Below are 19,293 nucleotides of genomic sequence, written 5' to 3'. Positions count from 1 at the left end.
AACATTAAAGAAAACTGCTCAGGTCCAAGACAGATCCAGGCTCACAGCCCCACTTCTTCAGCTCTCTCTTTTCCCCAGGACTGTGGTCCTTGAGGTACATCCTCAGACAGCCAACCACTGCGCCACCAGGGAAGCCCTCCCCTTCTTTCTTAAAAATAGAGTTCCACTTTCCCCCGTCAGGGAACTGGTACATTTAGTTAATAATACTACTTTCCCAGACCCTTTGTAGCTAAGGTGGCAATATGAACCAGTTCTGGCCAAAAGATATTAGTAGAATCTAACAGAGTATTTTAGAATCTAGTAGAACATCTGTGAACACTTTGTGAAAGGCTCGCACCTTAACTTGAATATAATCAAGAAGGGGTCCAACCTTTTTCTGGAAAGGGGATAAAATGACAACTTTCAATAAGAGTACACAATTTCCTATGTGGTTTTCAGCAAATGTTCTGCTTTCTTTATTAGGTTTACTTTAACTAAATTTTCTAGCACTGCCAATCATATTGCCATTTCATATATGCAGTTGTACTTAGCATCATATTTCAAGTTTCTAACAAATTTGAAATGAATACAATCTAATAGAATTCTGATTTAATACTCCATTTAGGCTTTCTTGAGTTATTAATTCTTTTAAGGTTCAGAAGAATCTTATATAATTTTGTCTTCCTTATTGTACTAAAAGTTCTTCTTACATAAAAACACATAGGTAGACATAATTTTTAAAACCCCAAATCTTAAATTCAAGTATAATCAGAGGTCATTTATTACCTTAACAACTGGTATTTGACTAATATTAGACCCGGTAAACCATTCCCTAACCTATTTTTTTTTAATCTCCTTTCTTTTAATTGAAGTATAGCTGGTCTACAATATTATGTTAGTTTGAGGTGTGCTACATAGGGATTTGACATTTGCATATATTATGAAATGATCACCACAATAAATCTAGGAACCATCTGTCCCCATGCAAAGTTATTACAATATTATCGGTCTTACTACTTATGCTGTATACTTCATCACTGTGGCTTATATATTTTATAACTAGAGGTTTGTACCTCTTAATCTCCTTCACCTATTTGTCCCCCACACACCCCACCCCTCTGGCAGCCACCAGTTCTCTATCTATGAGTCTTTTCATTTTGTTTTATTTGTTATTTAGATTCCACATATGGTATTTGTCTTTGTCTGACTTTTTAAAAAATATTTATTTATTTATTTGGCTGCACTGGGTCTTAGTTGCAGCACACTGGATCTTCGTTGCCACATGTGGGATCTTTGTTGTAGCATGTGGGATCTTTTAGTTGTGGCATGTGAACTCTTAGTTGCGGCATGTGGGATCTAGTTCCCTGACCAGGGATTTATTTCAGTTAGCATAATACCCTCTAGATCCATCCATGGTGTGGCAAATGCAAAGATTTCATTTTTTGATGGCTGAGTAATATTCCATTGTACATATATACCACATTTTCTTTATCCATTCATCTCTCAATGGGCATTCAGGTTGCTTCTGTATCTTGGCCTGTTTTAAGTAATGTTGCAATGACATTGGTATATATATCTTTTAGAATTAGTGGGGTTTTTTTCCTTTGGGTAAATACCCAGATGTGAAATTGCTGGATCATGTGGCAGTTCTACTTCTAATTTTTTGAGGAACCTTCATACTGTGCCATAGTGGCTATAACAATTTACGATCCTACCAACAGTGCATGAGGATCCTCTTTTCTCTACATTCACGTCAACACTTCTTTGTTGTCTTTTTGATAACAGCCATTCTGACAGGTGTGAAACAATATCTCATTGTGGTTTTGATTTGTATTCCGCTAGTGATTAGTGATGTTGAGCATCTTTTCACATGTCTGTTGGCCCTCTGTATGTCTTCTTTGAAAAAATGTTTATTCAGGTCCTCTGCCCATTTTTTAATTGGATTGTTTGTTTGGTTGGGGTTTTTTTTGCAGTACGCGGGCCTCACACTGCTGTGGCCTCTCCTGCTGCAGAGCACAGGCTCCGGACGCGCAGGCCCAGCCATTCCGCGGCATGCAGGATCCTCCCAGACTGGGGCACAAACCCGTGTCCCCTGCATCGGCAGGCAGACTCTCAACCACTGTGCCACCAGGGAAGCCCAGATTGTTTGTTTCTTTGATGTTGAGTTTTATTAGTTCTTGGTATCGTTTGGATATTAACCCTTTATCTGATGTGTCCTTTGCAAATATCTTTTCCCATTCAGCAGGCTGCTTTTTCATTTTGTTGATAGTTTTCCTTTGCTGTGCCAAAAGATTTTTAATTTGATGTTATGCCATTTGCTTATTTTTGCTTTTGTTTCCCTTGCCTAAGGAGACAGATCCAAAAACTTCACTAAGACTGGTGTCAAACAGCATAGCATACTGCTTGTTTTCTTCTAGGGGTTTCATGGTTTCAGGTCTTACATTTAAGTCTTTAATCCATTTTGAGCTTATTTTTTATATGAAGTGTATATATTGAGTCTTTTGCATGTAGCTATCCACTTTTCCCAGCACAATTTGCTGAAGAGGCTGTTTGTTGTAGATTAATTGACCATATAAACATGGGTTTATTTCTGGCCTCTCTGTTCTGTTCCATTGACCCATGTGTCTATTTTTGTGCCAGTACTATACAGTTTTGATGACTGTAGCTTTGTAATATAACTTGAAATAGGGACATGTGATATCTCCAACTTTGTTCTTTCTCAAGATCATTTTGCCATTTGGGGTCTTTTGTATTTCCATACGAATTTTATAATTATTTGTTCTAGTTCTGTGAAAAATGTCATTGGTATTTTGATAGGGATTGCATTGCATCTGTAGATTGCCTTGGGTAGTATGGTCATTTTAATAGTATTAATTTTTCCAATCTATGAGCATGATGTATTTTTCCATTTATTTGTATCATCTTCAATTTCTTTCATAAATGTCTTATAGTTTTCTGAGTACAGGTCTTTTACCTCCTTGGTTAGGTTTAGTCCTAAGTATCTTATTCTTTCTGATGCAATTGTAAATGGGATTGTTTTCTTACTTTACCTTTCTGATAGCTCTTTGTTAGCGTATAGAAATGCAACAAATTTCTGCATATTAATTTTGTATGCTGCAACTTTACTGAATTCATTTATTAATTCTAATAGCTTTTTGGTGGCATCTTTAGGATTTTCTACATATAGTATCATGTCATCTGCAAACAATGAAAGTTTTACTTCTTTCCAATTTGGGTTCCTTTATTTCTTTTTCTTCTCTGATTGCTGTGGCTAGGACTTCTAATACTAGGTTGAATAAAAGTGGTGAGAGTGGGCATGCTTGTCTTGTTCCTGATCTTAGAGGGAATGCTTTCAGCTTTTCACCATTGAGAATGATGTTAGCTGTGAGTTTGTCATATATGGCCTTTATTATGTTGAGGTATGTTCCCTCTATACCTGCTTTGTGGAGAGTTTTTATCATAAATCAATGATGAATTTTATCAAAAGCTTTTTCTGCATCTACTGAGATGATTATATGATTTTACTACTTTTGTCTTTTAACCTTTCTACTAGCTTTATAAGGGATTGGTTGATCTACCATCTTTACCATATATCTGTCTTTACCGTTGAGATTTTTTCCTTTCATAATTTTCTTATTTGTAGTTGTGGTCTTTTCTTTTCTCCTTAGAGAAGTCCCTTTAACATTTTTTTGTAAAGCCAGTTTGGTGGTGCTGAACTCTTTTGCTTTTGTTTGTCTGTAAAACTTTTTATCTCTGCATGATACCTTCAGGTAGAGCATTATTGCTTCTTTTTTTTTTTTAATATAACTTTATTTATTTATTTATTTTTGGCTGTGTTGGGTCTTCAATGCTGCACACAGGCTTTCTCTAGTTGCAGTGAACAAGTCTACTCTTTGTTGAGGTGCACAGGCTCTCATTGTGGTGGCTTCTCTTGTGGCGGAGCATGGGCTCTAGGTGCATGGGCTTCAGTCGTTGTGGCACGCAGGCTCAGTAGTTGTGGCTTGTAGGCTCTAGAATGCAGGCTCAGCAGTTGTGGCACATGGGCTTAGTTGGTCCAATGCACGTGGGATCTTCTGGGATCAGGGCCTGAACTCGTGTCCCCTGCATTGGCAGGCAGATTCTTAACCACTGCACCACTAGGGAAGTCCTTGTTTTTTTTGTTGTTGTTGTCGTCTTGTGTTTTGGTTTTCTTTTTCCTTTCATCACTTTAAATATATTGTGTCACTCCCTTCTGGCCTGCAAAATTTCTGCTGAAAAGTAAGATCATAGTCTAGGGAATTCCCTGGCAGTCCAATGGTTGGGACTCCATGCTTCCACTGTAGGGGGTGTGGGTTCGATCCCTGGTCAGGGAACTAAGATCCCACAAGCCGCATGGTGCATGCCCCCCTCCAAAAGTAAGCTCATTGTCTTATGGGAATTCCCCTGTAAGTAAATAGTTGCTTTTTCCTTACTTGTTTTAAGATTCTCTCTTTATCTTTAATTTTTGCCATTTTAATTATAGTCTGTCTTGATATAGATCTCGACCCTGTTTAGGACTCTCTATGCCTCCTGGACCTGGATGTCTGTTTCCTTTCCCAGGTTAAGGAAGTTTTCAGCTATTATTAATTCAGATAAGTTCTCTGCCCCTTTCTCTCTCTTGTCTCTTTTTGGGACCCCTATAATGCAAATTTTAGCTTGATGTGATCTTGGATGTCTCTTAAACTATGCTCATTAAATTTTTTTAAAATTTTTTCTATTCAATTTGGGTGATTTCCACTACTCTGTCTTCCAGTTCACTGATCCATTCCTCTGTATCATGTAATCTACTGTTGGTTCCTTCTAGTCTATTTTTTATTTCAGTATTGTATTCTTCAGCTCTGTTTCATTCTTTTTATATTTTCTAACTCTTTGTGAAACTTCTTACTGTGCTTACTCACTTTTTCTCCTGAGTTCACTTATCATTTTTATGATGATTGCCTTGAACTCTTTGTTGGGTAGATTGCTTATCTCCACTTTGCTTAGTTCTTCTTCTGGGGTTTTATCTTGTTTCTTCTTTTGGAACACATTCCTTTGCCATTTCATCTTGCCTAATTCTCTACTTTCATTTCTATGTATTAGGTAGGTAGGTGGGTTATGTTACCTAATCTTGGAGAAGTGGTCTTATGTAGGAAATATCCTATGGGGCCCAGTTGCACAGTCCCCTCTGGACACCAGAGCTATATGCTCTAGCAGTACCCTCTATGTGAGCTGCATGGGCCCTTCTGTTGTTGTGTGGCCAACTACTGTGGGCACGCTGGTAGGTGGGGCTGGCCCATGGCCCAGTTGGCTGCCAGGCCCTGCCTCATATGGAGACTGCCAGTTTGCTGGTGGCTGAGGTCAGGACCTGGCACAGTTGGCTGCAAGGTCCTGGTGGTCTTGAGGCTGGTGCCAGCCTGCTGGTGGGTTGAGCTGGGTCCTGGGGCACTGGCTGCTTGGCCTGAGGGCTCCCAGCACTGGTGCTTACCAGGTGGTGGGTGGGTAAGCCCCTGGCACTAATAGGTTAGAGAGAGAACTGCAAAATGCTGTTTGCCAGCACCAGGGTCCTTGTGGTAGAACAAGCTTCTAAAAATGGTTGCTGCCTGCATATGTGTCCCCAGATGCGGTCCTACTTGCCTTCTACCTCTCCAGAAGGCTCTTCAAGATCAGCAAGTGGGTCTAACCCAGGTTTCTTTCAAATTACTGCCTCTGTGGTGGGTCTCAGAGCATGTGCAGCTTTGTGTGTGCCCTTTAAGAGTGGACTCTGTTTCCTAGGGCCCTCTGGCTCTCCTGTACACAAGCCCTGCTGGCCTTCAAAGCAAGACATTCTAGGGGCTTGTTTTCCCAATGCAAGATCCTTGGGCTGGGGAACCCAGTGAGGGGCTCAGACCCATTGCTCTCTAGGGGGAGTCTCTGCAATCGTGATGATCCCCCCATTTGTGGGTCACTCACCTGCGGGTATGGTACTTGACTATACTGTGTCTCCACTCCTCCTACTCATCTCATTGTGCTTCCTCCTTTATATCTTTAGTTGTGGGAAATCTTTTCTGCTAGTCTTCAGGTCATTCTCATCCATAGTTGCTCTATAAATAATTCTATTGATGTGCCCCTAGGAGGAGGTGAGCTCAGGGTCTTCCTACTCTGCCATTTTGGCCACCTCTCTAATTCTATCTTTTACAGATGAATGCTTCTGATGTTTAGTGCCTTTTAAACTATGCGAAATATACATAATTATGGCTAACGTCTAAAATGGCCAATCTCAAAATTAACCAAAATCAGATTGCAGAGAAAGTTTTCTGCTTTAATGCCACGCTTAATTCAACTTAGACCAGCAAAAGAGAATATTTACAAAAGTCATCAGACATTATCCAGTTAATAAGAATGATATTGACTGATTGAATTGAATCATATTGAATGATATTAATCCATCATTCGGATTTTAGTGATAATGTAAATATAAAGTTCAATCTATTTATATATTAAATAGTGTGTGTTTGTTTGGAGGCTACTCTCATTCTATAGTCCAGCTCAGCATGATGGTTTCATTCTAGCAGGGTAAAAGAAAACTTGGAGGATCCAGAAATTTGGACTAGAGTAGCCTCATCTTTAAGCACTGCTTTTTAAAAAATGAGTCCACAGATCACCTACATCAGAATCATCCTGAGGTGTAAAAAATATAGATTTTTCTACTCCACTTCCAAAAATTCTTATTCAGTTTCTGGGGAGAAGCCCAGGAATCATCTGGTCTCCAGGTGATTCCAATGTGCACTCATGCAAGAAGCTGGCAATATCTCCAGCAAGACATACTAGGGAATTCTGGTAGGCTAGCTTGCAGAGCTCAGCTGCAAGTGAACTATAAGACAGGTAAGCATCTGGCAACCAAGAAGCCTCAAACCAGTCCTATACCAGTTCTGGGCTACTTGTTATCAGATCTTTCTTCAACTCTTTCTCTGCTCTGCTCAGTACAGCAGGGTATCTTTTTCCTGCAGGCTGTTTCCTAGGCCCCTGTAGATTGACTTCCCAGTGGGATTAGCCAGTGAGAGATATTGGCATAAATCTGGAGGGCAGGAGGAAGAAGCCAGGGCATTTTTCCCACATCTCTGTCTTAGCCTCCTTCTCTAGCTGCAATTGTGTCTTCTTCACCGTTCAGCTTCCATCAGACAGGCCCACTGTGGTTCTTGTTTCCACAAGTTGACTCCAGCCCCCAGTCTCGAATCATATCATTTTCAATCTCTGTACCTCCAGGTTTGAAGTGGAAGTGACTTCCTTCCTCTGCTGCTAATATCTGGAATGCTTTAAATTCCATATTAATTTCTCAACTACTCCATCACCCATGTAAGCAATTCTCTTTCTTAAATTCTCTTTATTTTAAATACTCAGAATGTTTCTGTTTTCCTTGTTGGATCACGGCTGATACAGGGCCCCAGTCATAGGGCTAGTTAGGGTTCAGAACCAGTTCTCCAGTCATTCTCAAAGCAGATAGAACAGAATAAGTCCTGGGGCAGGCTGCCAAGAATAAGGCAGACAGGGCCTCAGTCATGGGATGAGGCCCTGAGGTGTATGCCTCAGGGTTCCCCAAACATGTGATAAAGCTTGGTTCCTCCCCACTAACTGTATCTTGTTATCTTAAAAATAGGACACAAGAGTACAATGTCTTGTGGAAACCGTACCACTGCAGTGTCTAGCATGTAGTAACTGCTTAATCAATATTTATTGACTGGATGTGCATAGTTTGCAAGAGAAACTATTTGATCAGATTTAGGGTGAAAAATGAGAAAGAGATTCTTTTCACCTCTATCCAACAAAAACTTCTGGCATAAAAAGAAATGAAAGGTTATTTTTCTAAAGCTATTAATTTTTATTTTTAAGCACCCAGAATTTTTTTCTTCTGGAGCTGTATAGAGTAAGTCCCCTACATGTGAATGAACTGTGTTCCAGGAGTGAGTTTATAAGTCCAATTTGTTCATAAGTCCAAAAGAGTTAGCTTAGGTACCCAACTAACACAACCAGCTATACAGTACTGTACTGTAATAGGTTTATAATACGTTTCACACAAATAATACATAAAAAACAAACAAAAAATAAAGAAAACATTTTTATTCTTACAGTACAGTACCGTGAAAAGTACAGTAGTACAGTACAACAGCTGGCACACAGGGGCTGGCATTGAGTGAACAGGCAAAAAGAGTTACTGATGGGAGGAGGGGGAGGAGGCAGGAGATGGTAGAGCTGAAGGATCGTCAGCCATAGAAGACGGAGAGCAAGCTGCAATGTCACTCATGCCTGACGTTGATGGCACAGGTTCTGCTTCCTTGCTGGATTCAATTCTATCTACCCTCTTGAAAACATGATCCGGTGATGTCTGGGTAGTAGCTCTTTTTTTCTCATCATCGATGACACAGTAACACTGGATTGCATTCTGAACTGTTGCTGCAGCCTACATGTACCATTCTATGTTCGGGTCTTTTGCCTCAAAAACTAACAGTGCTTCCTCAAGCAAAGAAAATCCACTTGGCACTTCCTGTGTTGTGAATCTCTTCGGTTCTTCAGTTACTTCTTCTTCCTCTTGTCTCTCTTTGTCCTTTTCCTGGGTCCCCAATTCCATCTTTTTGCCTTGCTCCACTATCTCAATTATTTTCACTTTTGTTTCCATCATTATTGCTTGGCACTTCTTAGCAGTACCAGCTACATCACTGCTGCTTTTATGCTTGCTTCCAGACATCCTGGGCTTGAAATAAAGATACTGTACTACTGTACTGTATACAGTACTGTCCAATAAAGTACACAAAAGGACAACCACTTGTAGAGGGTGCACACACGTGACAATGTAGGACAGTCACATGAGCTAACTTACGTGATTGGACATGCAAACCACATTCGCATCTTTGAAAGTTCGCAACTTGAAAGTTGGTGTGTAGGGGACTTACTGTAATATCTTTTAGAGATTAAGTCAGGGTGTTTCGTTTTGTTTTTGTTTTTGTTTTGCAGTATGCGAGCCTCTCACTGCTGTGGCCTCTCCCGTTGCGGAGCACAGGCTCCGGACGCGCAGGCTCAGCGGCCATGGCTCACGGGCCCAGCCGCTCCGCGGCATGTGGGATCCTCCCGGACTGGGGCATGAACCCGTATCCCCTGCATCGGCAGGCGGACTCTCAACCACTGCGCCACCAGGGAAGCCCTAAGTCAGTGTTTCTTAAAGCTAGAAATCCAAGACTATGAGCTAAGAATTTATTTTATCTACCTGGCAGTGAACATTAGTCAGTATCTTGCTTTTGCAAAAAGTGCATGTTAATGAGATATGCAATATCAGTTGCTTGTTACATTAGATTTCTATCACAGTTTTGTAGTAAAGTGTTAACATCCTTAGGAAACTGAAAGTCTAGTATTACTGGGAAAACAATTAAGATTTAGGAGAAAGCAGACGTATTGAGATTAATGGGTTAATTTTTCACTGTAAGTTGGTACATTTAATATTTTTATTTATTAAAATTCCATGAAATCAAAATTTCTATGTAACTAGTCTCACTCAATAACTAGGACATATAATTTTTAAATCAAAAATTAAAGTGTTGATGTACAATATTATAATAGTTTCATATCTACTATATAGTAACTTGACATTTGCGTACATTATGAGATGATCATCATGATGAGTCTAGTGACTATCTATCCCCATACAGAGTTATTTAAAGGTTAAAAATACTGGACTTCCCTGGTGGCGCAGTAGTTAAGAATCCACCTGCCAATGCAGGGGACACAGGTTCAAGCCCTGGTTCAGGAAGATTCCACATGCTGCGGAGCAGCTAAGCCTGTGCACCACAACTACTGAGCCTGCGCTCTAGAGCCCACGAGCCACAACTACTGAGCCTGCGTGCCACAGCTACTGAAGCCCGCACGCCTAGAGCCCGTGCTCCACAACAAGAGAAGTCACCGCAATGAGAAACCCGTGCACTGCAACAAAGACCCAACACAGACAAAAAAAATAAACAAACACTAATTGTCTTTGTTTGGGGGGTATTGAATTATTGTTGATTTTTTCATCTTTTTTTATTTTTCATTATCCATACATTTCTAAAAGAATGAGCATTCAGGGACCTCCCTGGTGGTGCAGTAGTTAAGAATCCACCTGCCAATGCAGGGGACACAGGTTCAAGCCCTGGTCCGGGAAGATCCCACATGCTGCAGAGCAGCTAAGCCCGTGCGCCACAGCTACTGGGCCTGTGCTCTAGAGCCCGCGAGCCACAACTACTGAAGCCGGTGTGCCTAGAGCCCATGCTCCGCAACAAGAGAAGACACCGCAATGAGAAGCCCGCGCACCACGTCGAAGAGTAGCCCCTGCTCGCCACAACTAGAGAAAGCCCGCGCACGGCAACAAAGACCCAATGCAACCAAAAATAAATAAATAAATAAATTTGAAAAGAATGAGCATTCATCTTTGTCTAGGTTGAAAAAGAAAACAAAGTTAAAATTAAAATATAAACCAAGGGTTTGTTTGCTTCCTTTTTTTTTCTTTTTAGAAAGAACATCGATAATGCTAACCATAAAGGGGGAAATTGACACATTGGTCTGATTGTATTAAAATTAAGAACTTGTGCTCCTCAAAAGACAACCAATATATCCAACTGCAAAGGACTTCCCAGATCCAGTTCCAATGTGTGTGTGTGTGTGTGTGTGTGTGTGTGTGTGTGTGTGTGTAGGCTTCCCATACCAACAACCAATTCTTGGATGCCTGCAGGTTGTTTGAGAATTCAAAGCAATTCTGACACTATCTACCTGGAGATAGAATCAGATTCTATAGGTAAAGGGCTCAGTCCCACAAGACCGCCCTCTGCTTTAGACACCCAGGTTACCTGTGCTTCTGACCAACTGGCTGCACAAATGGAAGGTTCCGATGACCCCCTGCAACTCAGGGTGCCAATTGCAAGTCCAGGTTGTTTGTTACCTGTACTTCTGACCAACTGGCTAAAAATCAGAGATTCCCATACCCCCTCCTTTGTTTCGATTAATTGGCTAGAATAGCTCACGAACTCAGAGAAACATTTTACTTACTGGATTACCAGTTTATTACAAAAGGATATGATAAAGGATACAGATGCGTAGGACAAGGAATGGGCAAAGGGCGAAGAGCTTCCCTGCCCTCTCCACAGCGACAACTCTCCCCAAATCTCCACATGTTCACCAAACCAGAAGCTCTCTGAAACCTGTTCTTTTGAGTTTTTATGAAAGCTTTATTACATAAGCATGATTGAGTAAATATTCGGTTATTGGCAATTGACTCAACCTCCAATGCTCTAATAGGCCCTCTGCACAACAAGTTGCTTATATGGCTTATATGTCTACAGCACTTGCAGCTAAGTAAGCGTAGCATTTGTTCTCTATTTTCCCCTTTAAACAAATCTTCTGTGGTAGGCAGAATAATGCTTCCTCTCCAAAGGTATCCATGTCCTAATTATCAGAACCTGTAAATACATAATTTTATATGACAAAAGAGACTTTTCAGGTGTAATTAAATTAAGAACTTTGAGGAGATTATCCTGGGATATCTGGGTGAGCCCAAACTAAAATCACAGGTGTCCTTGAAACTGGAGAACTTCGCCCAGATGTGGTCAGAGGGAGATATGACGATTGAAGAATGTTCAGAGAGGTGCAATGTTGCTGGCTGTGGGGCTGAGGGAGACCATGTGCCAAGGAATATGGGCATCCTTTAGAAGCTGGAGAAGGCAAAGAAATGGATTCTCCCCTAGATCCTCCAGAAAGGAGCACAGTTCTGCCAACACTTTGATTTTAGCCCAGTGAGACACTCTAGAATCGTGCCCTATAGAACTGTAAGATAATAAATGTGTGTTGTTTTAAGCCACTAGTTTGTGGCAATTTGTAATAGCAGCAATAGAAAACTAATACACCTTCCTTCTCATGATTGTTGGAAATGCATTTTTTAAGAAATATGTCATGATTTCACCCCTTATGAGCTGCCACTGTCAGCAGCAGCAATAATGATCCTAGAATGTCAGAAGTTTGTCAAGACTGGGAGTTCTGAACTGTATTGCATCAAAACAGATATGCAAGGAGTAAAGGGCACAGAGGGCTTATCTACAGTTCAACCTCTTCACTGTCCTTGGAGGCTCTGTCATGAAAAGAAGTGCTGTTTCTGCAAGGTACAGAGATCAGGGAAATGCTCCTACATATACCTGCCCTTGGTGTAACAACAGAAATAACTTCATAAATAGGGAAATCATTCAGGTAAACACATGGCATGCCAGTGATTCTAAAAACCTATTCACACATCTGAGAGCTGGTTATACCTCCCTGACCTGGGGCCAAGAAAATGATCTTTCCAAGGTCGCCAACAAATAAGAGAATAATATAACAAGCAGAGTACTCCGTTGTTATTAACAAGCCAGCAAAATAATAACTTGAGAGTGTGCTAGTCAGTGGCAACCTACTCTCTCTACACATATTCTCTGATAGGACCTTTGGGTTTTTTTTTTCCAGTTGTTTTGAGAGTGTTATGTAAATACAGCTTTAAGAGAGGTTTTTTAAATTCTAGAATTTAAGAATTTAGGAATTCTGGAACCACCATTAGAGCTAATATTTGATACATGACATTGACACATCATAGTTTCTGGATACTTGCTAATTTGGGTTGAAAATTATTTGGCCTTAGCTTGTAAAGTTGAACATATGCAAACCTGTGTTAGTTTCCTATGGATGCTGTAGCAAATCACCACAAACCTGATGGCTTAAAACAACAGAAATTTATTCTCTCACAGTTGTGGAACCAGAAGTCCAAAATCAGTTTCACTGGACTGATTCAAAGTGTTGACAGGGAATTTTGCTTTCTTCTCTTCTGTCTGGAATCAAATCTCCATTTACCTCCCACTTATAAAGACACTTGTGATTGCATTTAGAGCCCACCTGGATGATCTAGGATAATTTCCTGAACTCAAGGTCCTTAACTTAATCACATCTGCAAAGACTCTTTTTCCATATAAGTTAACAAGATCTTTGGGGGCCATTGTCAGCCTACCACAATACCCTAGCAATTCCACTCCTATTAAATGCTCTAGAGATACTCCTGCCAAAGTGCACCAAGAAACATACAAGACTGTTCATAGGTGTATTTTTCGAAGTGCATTTTGAAAGTCCAAAGGAATTCACCCAGATGTTTGTTGATAGGTGAATGGAGTAATAATGAGTGACATATTCACATAAAGAGAAATTTATCCATTAGTGACAATGACTGATCTGTAGCAACAGGAAGCATGAATAAGCAGTAGAAACAATGGTGAGTGAAAAAGCAAATCCTCACTTACTAGTGTACATGATATGATACTGTTTTTATAAAGCTCAAAACATGTAAAATATTAACCAGGGACAAATATGTGGTAAAGTCATGATTTTCTTTTAAATAAAGGCAATGATAAAGACAAAATTTAGAATGTAGTAACCTCTGGTTTAGTGGCGGTGGAAAATGGGCCATGCTGGGGGTTTGGGATTGGGAAGGAACACTCAGGTAACGTCAACAATATTGGAGACGTTTTAGCTCTTACGTCGGGTAGTGAGTCTTAAGGTGTTTATTTTCTTATGCTTTACAATTTACACACATTACAAATATTCCTTTATATGTATCAAATATTTTTTAAAACTCTAAGGTAATGGACCTAGAGTGTGGTATGCTAAGTGAAATAAGTCAGACAGAGGAAGACAAATATCATATGATTTCACTTACATGTGGAATATAAAAAAAACCCAAAACCCAGAAAAACCCAACCAACCAAACAAAACAAACCCGAAACAGACTCATAGATACAGAGAACAAACTGGTGGTTGCCAGTGGGGAGGAGGGAGAGAAGTGGGCAAAATAGGTGAAGAGAGTAAGAGGTAAAAACTTCCTGTTATAAAATAAACAGGTCACGAGGCTATAATGTATAGCATAGGGAATATAGTCGATAATACTGTAATAACTTTGTATGGGGAGAGATGGTTACTAGACTTATCATGATGATCATTTCATAATGTATTTAAATGTCAAATCACAAAATTGTATACCTGAAACTAACATTGTATGTCAACTGTACTTCAATAAAAAACCAAAACCAAACCAAACAAACAAACAAAACCCTCAGAAAATCCACCATGGTAATTAGTGGCACTGTGTTAGGCATTTTGTGAAGCTAGGTATATAGACTCAAGCTGGTTAGAGAAAACAGAGGGACTTATCACAAGGATTCATATGGATAAGAACTGGGAAGCATCTGGGATTTGAAGCAGCTGAAGTATCGACCTCGATCTCCTCCGTTCTTGTATGCAAAGGGGAAGAGTCTGGTACAGGAAGGCTGGTTCAGCTATAAACAGGTTATCTATCAAATTCTTAACTTGCTGATAGCATCATTTTTGAGAGCAGTGTTTCCTCCCTAAATATAACAATCACACAGAGTAATTTTTAAAATTACCAGATTTAATAAATCAGAATTTCCAAGACCCCAGATAATCTGCATATTTAATAAGCATAGCAGGTGATTCTCATTATCAGGGAAACCTGGGAAATTTCTGGAGCATTGCTTCTCAAACGTTAATGTGCACAGGAGTCACTTGGGATCTTTTTGAAACGCAGATTTTGACTCAGTAGGTCCATGGTGGAATCTGAGTGTGCCTTTCTGAGAAGCCTCAGGTAATGCAGACACTGCCAGTTGAGGGCACTATTTGAGCAGCAAGTTTCTAGAGCTCAGTATAGTGTCACAGACCGCTTTTGAAAATCTAGGAAGAGCTATCTATAGATCCATTTCACAGCAAAATTTCACACATAGAATTTAACATACAATTGCAAAGGGTTTGGAGCGACCCTGGACACTGTCCTTAGGCCGAGGTTAATAGGATACACCATCAACCTGGTTCTGATGAAATGACAGGAATCTTTGAATAATAACATCCAACATTTCTTGAGCACCTACTATATGCCTTGGCACTATGCTAAGAGTTCTAGATGTATCATCTCATTTAATCCCCGCAACAAACCTATGAGGAAGGTACTGTTGTTATCATTCTCATCTTACAAATAAGGAACTGGTGCATAGAAAGTTTTAAGTAATTTGCTCACATGTTTTCAGTGAGCCTGATTCCTGAGCCCAGGTGTTGAATTACTACGTTGTACTGCAGTCTTAGAGCCTAGCAATTACTTTGAAGAAAGTAATTTATTTTATTAAAATCTGTCTGGAGAGTGAAAATGTGGACTGACTAGACACGAGGTTTTCAAATTCTGATGGGCATCAGAATCTCCTGGGGCATTTGTTAAACATGATAAAACAATGCTTGAGTTCCATCCTAGAATAGAATCTCTGGGGTGGGGAAGGGAATTTGTGTATTTAACCAATGCCCCAGATGGTTCTAATGTGTAAAGTTTGAGTATCATTGCTCTAGATTTTACAAAGAGCAGTGTTTTAAAAATCCAAAGGTAAGTTGAAATTCGTTATGTGAGAAACTCTGAAAGGGAAGGTGGCTCTGAGGGTTAGGAAGTTCCTAGAAATGCTTTTCTGACTCTGATCGATCTTAACGAGGAAGAAAAGCAGGGGAAGTTTCCTTTGCAGTCCAATCAGGAGTATTCCATAATACAGTCACTTAGAAGGGGATGGATCCACTTTTTTTTTTAAGTTTATATTTATTACTGGGGTTGTTTACAGAAAATAATCTCTTTTCCACTATTAAAAATTTTTTTTTAAATTGAAGTATAGTTGATTTACAATGTGTTAGTTTTGGGTATACAGCAAAGTGATATCTATCTATCTCTCTATATATCTTGTTGGTTATCTATTTTATATATAGTAGTGTGTATCTATTAATCCCAAACTCCTAGTTTATCCCTTCCCCCCTTTCCCCTTTGGTAACCATGAGTTTGTTTTCTATGCCTGTGGGTCTATTTCTGTTTTGTATATAAGTTCATTTGTATCCTTTTTTCTTTTAGATTCTACATATAAGCAGTATCATATATTTGTCTTTCTCTGGTTTACTTTACTTAATATGATAATCTCCACTGTTAATTTAGACATAAGAATAAGTGTTTGTCTCATGTGACCTTCTTTTAGAACGTTTATTTTAAATACCATAAAACTGTCTATATCTGGGAAAATACTAGTATTAATTTTTTTTAAAATGTGAGGAGGGAGGAAAGATTCACTTTTTAAAGTACAGTTGACCCTTGAACAACGAGCATTTGAACTGCTCGGGTCTCCTTATACTCGTTTTTTTTCACTAAATGCATACTATAGCACTGCCTGACCCCATTCGGTAGAATGCGTGGATGTTGAACCTAGGATACGGAGGGTCAACAGTAAAGTTATTCTAGGATTTTCAGCTGAGGATCAGCTCCCCTAACCCCCAAATTGTTCAAGGGTCAACTGTAGCTCACATTATCAAGGACACAAAAATGTACTTATAAAGTGGTGTCATGAGCCTGTAAGAATAGCGGAGGGAAAATTAACCCTACTCCTTACCTCTGCCCCTAGACAAGCTTAAATTTGGAGGCGGGGGAGCTAGAATAACAACAGAAAGCATGGGGGGCATGGCTTGACTCTCTCCTAGACTGTTGTTTATTTTCTGTTCTTTTTTTTTTTTTTTTTTTTTTTTTTGCAGTACGCAGGCCTCTCACTGTTGTGGCCTCTCCCGTGGCGGAGCACAGGCTCCGGACGCGCAGGCTCAGCGGCCATGGCTCACGGGCCCCGCCGCTCCGCGGCATGTGGGATCTTCCCAGACCGGGGCACGAAACCGTGTCCCTTGCATCGGCAGGCGGACTCTCAAGCACTGCACCACCAGGGAAGCCCCTGTTCATTTGTTTATTCAAGCAATTTAACAACAACAACAACAACAACAACAAAAAATTGCATGTGACTTCACTGGGCCAAGTACAGCTCTAGGAGCTGGGGATACAGAGGTGAAGAAGGCTTACTCCCTTTGCTTTAAGGAGGTGAGTTAACCAGTTATATCAATACAGGAATGAGATTTAACAAAGCACAAACTGGGAGTTGGGAACAGAAAAGAAATTAAAAGATGAGAGAAGGGAGAATTTTAGTATGATTTCTAAAACAGCTGAAGAAGGTGGAGTCTGATTAAAGACTAGTAACTGGATGGCAATCCTACTCAAGATTTTTTTTTTTTTTTTTTTTTTGTGGTATGCAGGCCTCTCACTGTTGTGGCCTCTCCCGTTGCGAAGCACAGGCTCCGGACACACAGGCTCAGTGGCCATGGCTCACGGGCCCAGCCGCTCCGCAGCATGTGGGATCCTCCCGGACCGGGCCACGAACCTGTGTCCCCTGCATCGGCAGGCAGACTCTCAACCACTGCGCCACCAGGGAAGCCCCAAGATTTTTTTTTAAGAAGAATATATATGATGTCTTTAAGGCTATAGATATTTTATAGGCAATTAACTTCTCTACCTCTGGTGATATACTATTTTTAAGAGATGGTTAAAGGAATAATTTGTGAGCATCCTAGAAAAAGGAAGTGGTGATAACCTGAGACCAGAATAACTCAGCAAGACCAGCCCCATTTCTTTGGTAGACTAGGGAAACATGGTAAATTTGCGTCTGAGTGGGTGTTAGGGAAGCAGAAATAATAGATGTGGATTCACAGAAATCTTTATTTTTGAAAAAATATGTGTGTCTGCCTAGATCAGACATATGCAAGACAATTGCACCTACATTTTAATATTTGATTATCACAATAAGCCGATTAAGGAAATATTGTCTTCCTAAAAAAACAAACAGACAACTAAGGCCCTCCAAGCTTGACACTGAAGGAGAGTCTTGGTGGAAGAATATCTTGGTGGAGCTGGTTTGTCCACCCACAAGGACTCCACCTCTGACCCTAGGGATTCACCTCCTTATACGGAGGTGAATTACTCTCGCAAGTACTTTCCTCACATTTGTAGACTGGCTCAATTATAATAGAAGACTTTCCCCTTAATACTCTGCAACAAAGCTGAAAAAGGGCTGGAAGCCATAAACAAGATTTTAGGAACCACAGAAGATAACAAAATGGAAATAAACACAGAAAGGACTTGAAATTAAATATGGTTTACAAAATAAGGTTTATTCATCTTGAATTTACAGCCCACTGCAGAGATTATGACTTCCTCTCACTACTAGATTATTTGTTTTAAATGACTGTTTTCAGCATGTCGCTATGCATTTTCAGTGATGTATTTTTACCTCCAGACACACTTTAAAGCTACAAAGTGCTATAACTTACCTTCTAGAACTTTATCTTCTACTAGTCCTCAATGTGAGTTGCTTGTTTCACAGCCTTTCCTACTCAAAGACCCCAGAATATGTCACTTGTTTTGCCTCTCTGCTCAAACCATTCTTCAACATCCATTCTAGATATGAAAATTGTTTTATTCAGGGCTTTGTGGTTTCAAGGACCAGAAATTCAATTAAATTAGCTCAAGTAAAAGGTTTTCTTAGAGTAGTATGATATGTGATCTCTCAGAAATAGTAATCAAAGTACTCTTGAGCCTTGTATCAGTTGTGAATATTTGAGACTTAAGCAATTTTTTTCCCTCACATTAGAAGAAATCTGGAGGTAGCCAAGTTGCTGGTTGTTTTAGTAGCTCAAGATTAAAAAGACCAGTGATGTTCCTCTTCTTGACCATTCCCTCATGATCACAAGGTGGCTGCTGTAACTCTAAATATCATGTCCATGTTCAAGGAAGGTAGAAAGTGGAGGGAAGCGAAACCAGCCTTTTCCTTTGGTCAGGAAAGTAAAAACTTTCACAGAAATCTGCCAGTAGACTTCTGCTTACATAACATTTACAATAACTCTGTCACATAGCTAGCTGCTTATAAGGGAAGTGAAATGACAAGCCACATATTGGAAGGAAAAATTTACAACACAAAGAATTGCTACTGAGAATACAGAAATAAGATAAACAGCCTAATAGAAAAACAGGCAAAAATGTGAATATGCAATTGACAAAAGAGGAAACATTTTTGGTGAATAAATTTAGGAGAAGATGCCCAACCACATTAGTCATCAGGGAAATGCAAATTAAGACTATGTTGAAATATAGACTATATCTATTAAATTACCCTAAATTAAGAAATCTCAAAATATTAAGTGTTGTTGTAAATATGGAGTCTTATCTACCACTGGCTGGGGTGGAGTAAAATGGTATAACCACTTAGCAATCCAATCTGGGATTTTCCAGTGAAGTTGGATTTTTGCATACCCCATGATGCAGCAGTTCCACAGCTAGTGATTCCACACAGGAGACATGTACATGAATGTTCACAGCAGCATTATTTGTAATAGCAAGAATGGAAATAACCCAGA

The sequence above is a fragment of the Kogia breviceps genome, chromosome 4 (assembly GCF_026419965.1).
Source record: "Kogia breviceps isolate mKogBre1 chromosome 4, mKogBre1 haplotype 1, whole genome shotgun sequence".
In the NCBI taxonomy this organism is placed as follows: domain Eukaryota; kingdom Metazoa; phylum Chordata; class Mammalia; order Artiodactyla; family Physeteridae; genus Kogia; species Kogia breviceps.
This window is presented reverse-complemented; position numbering follows the sequence as displayed.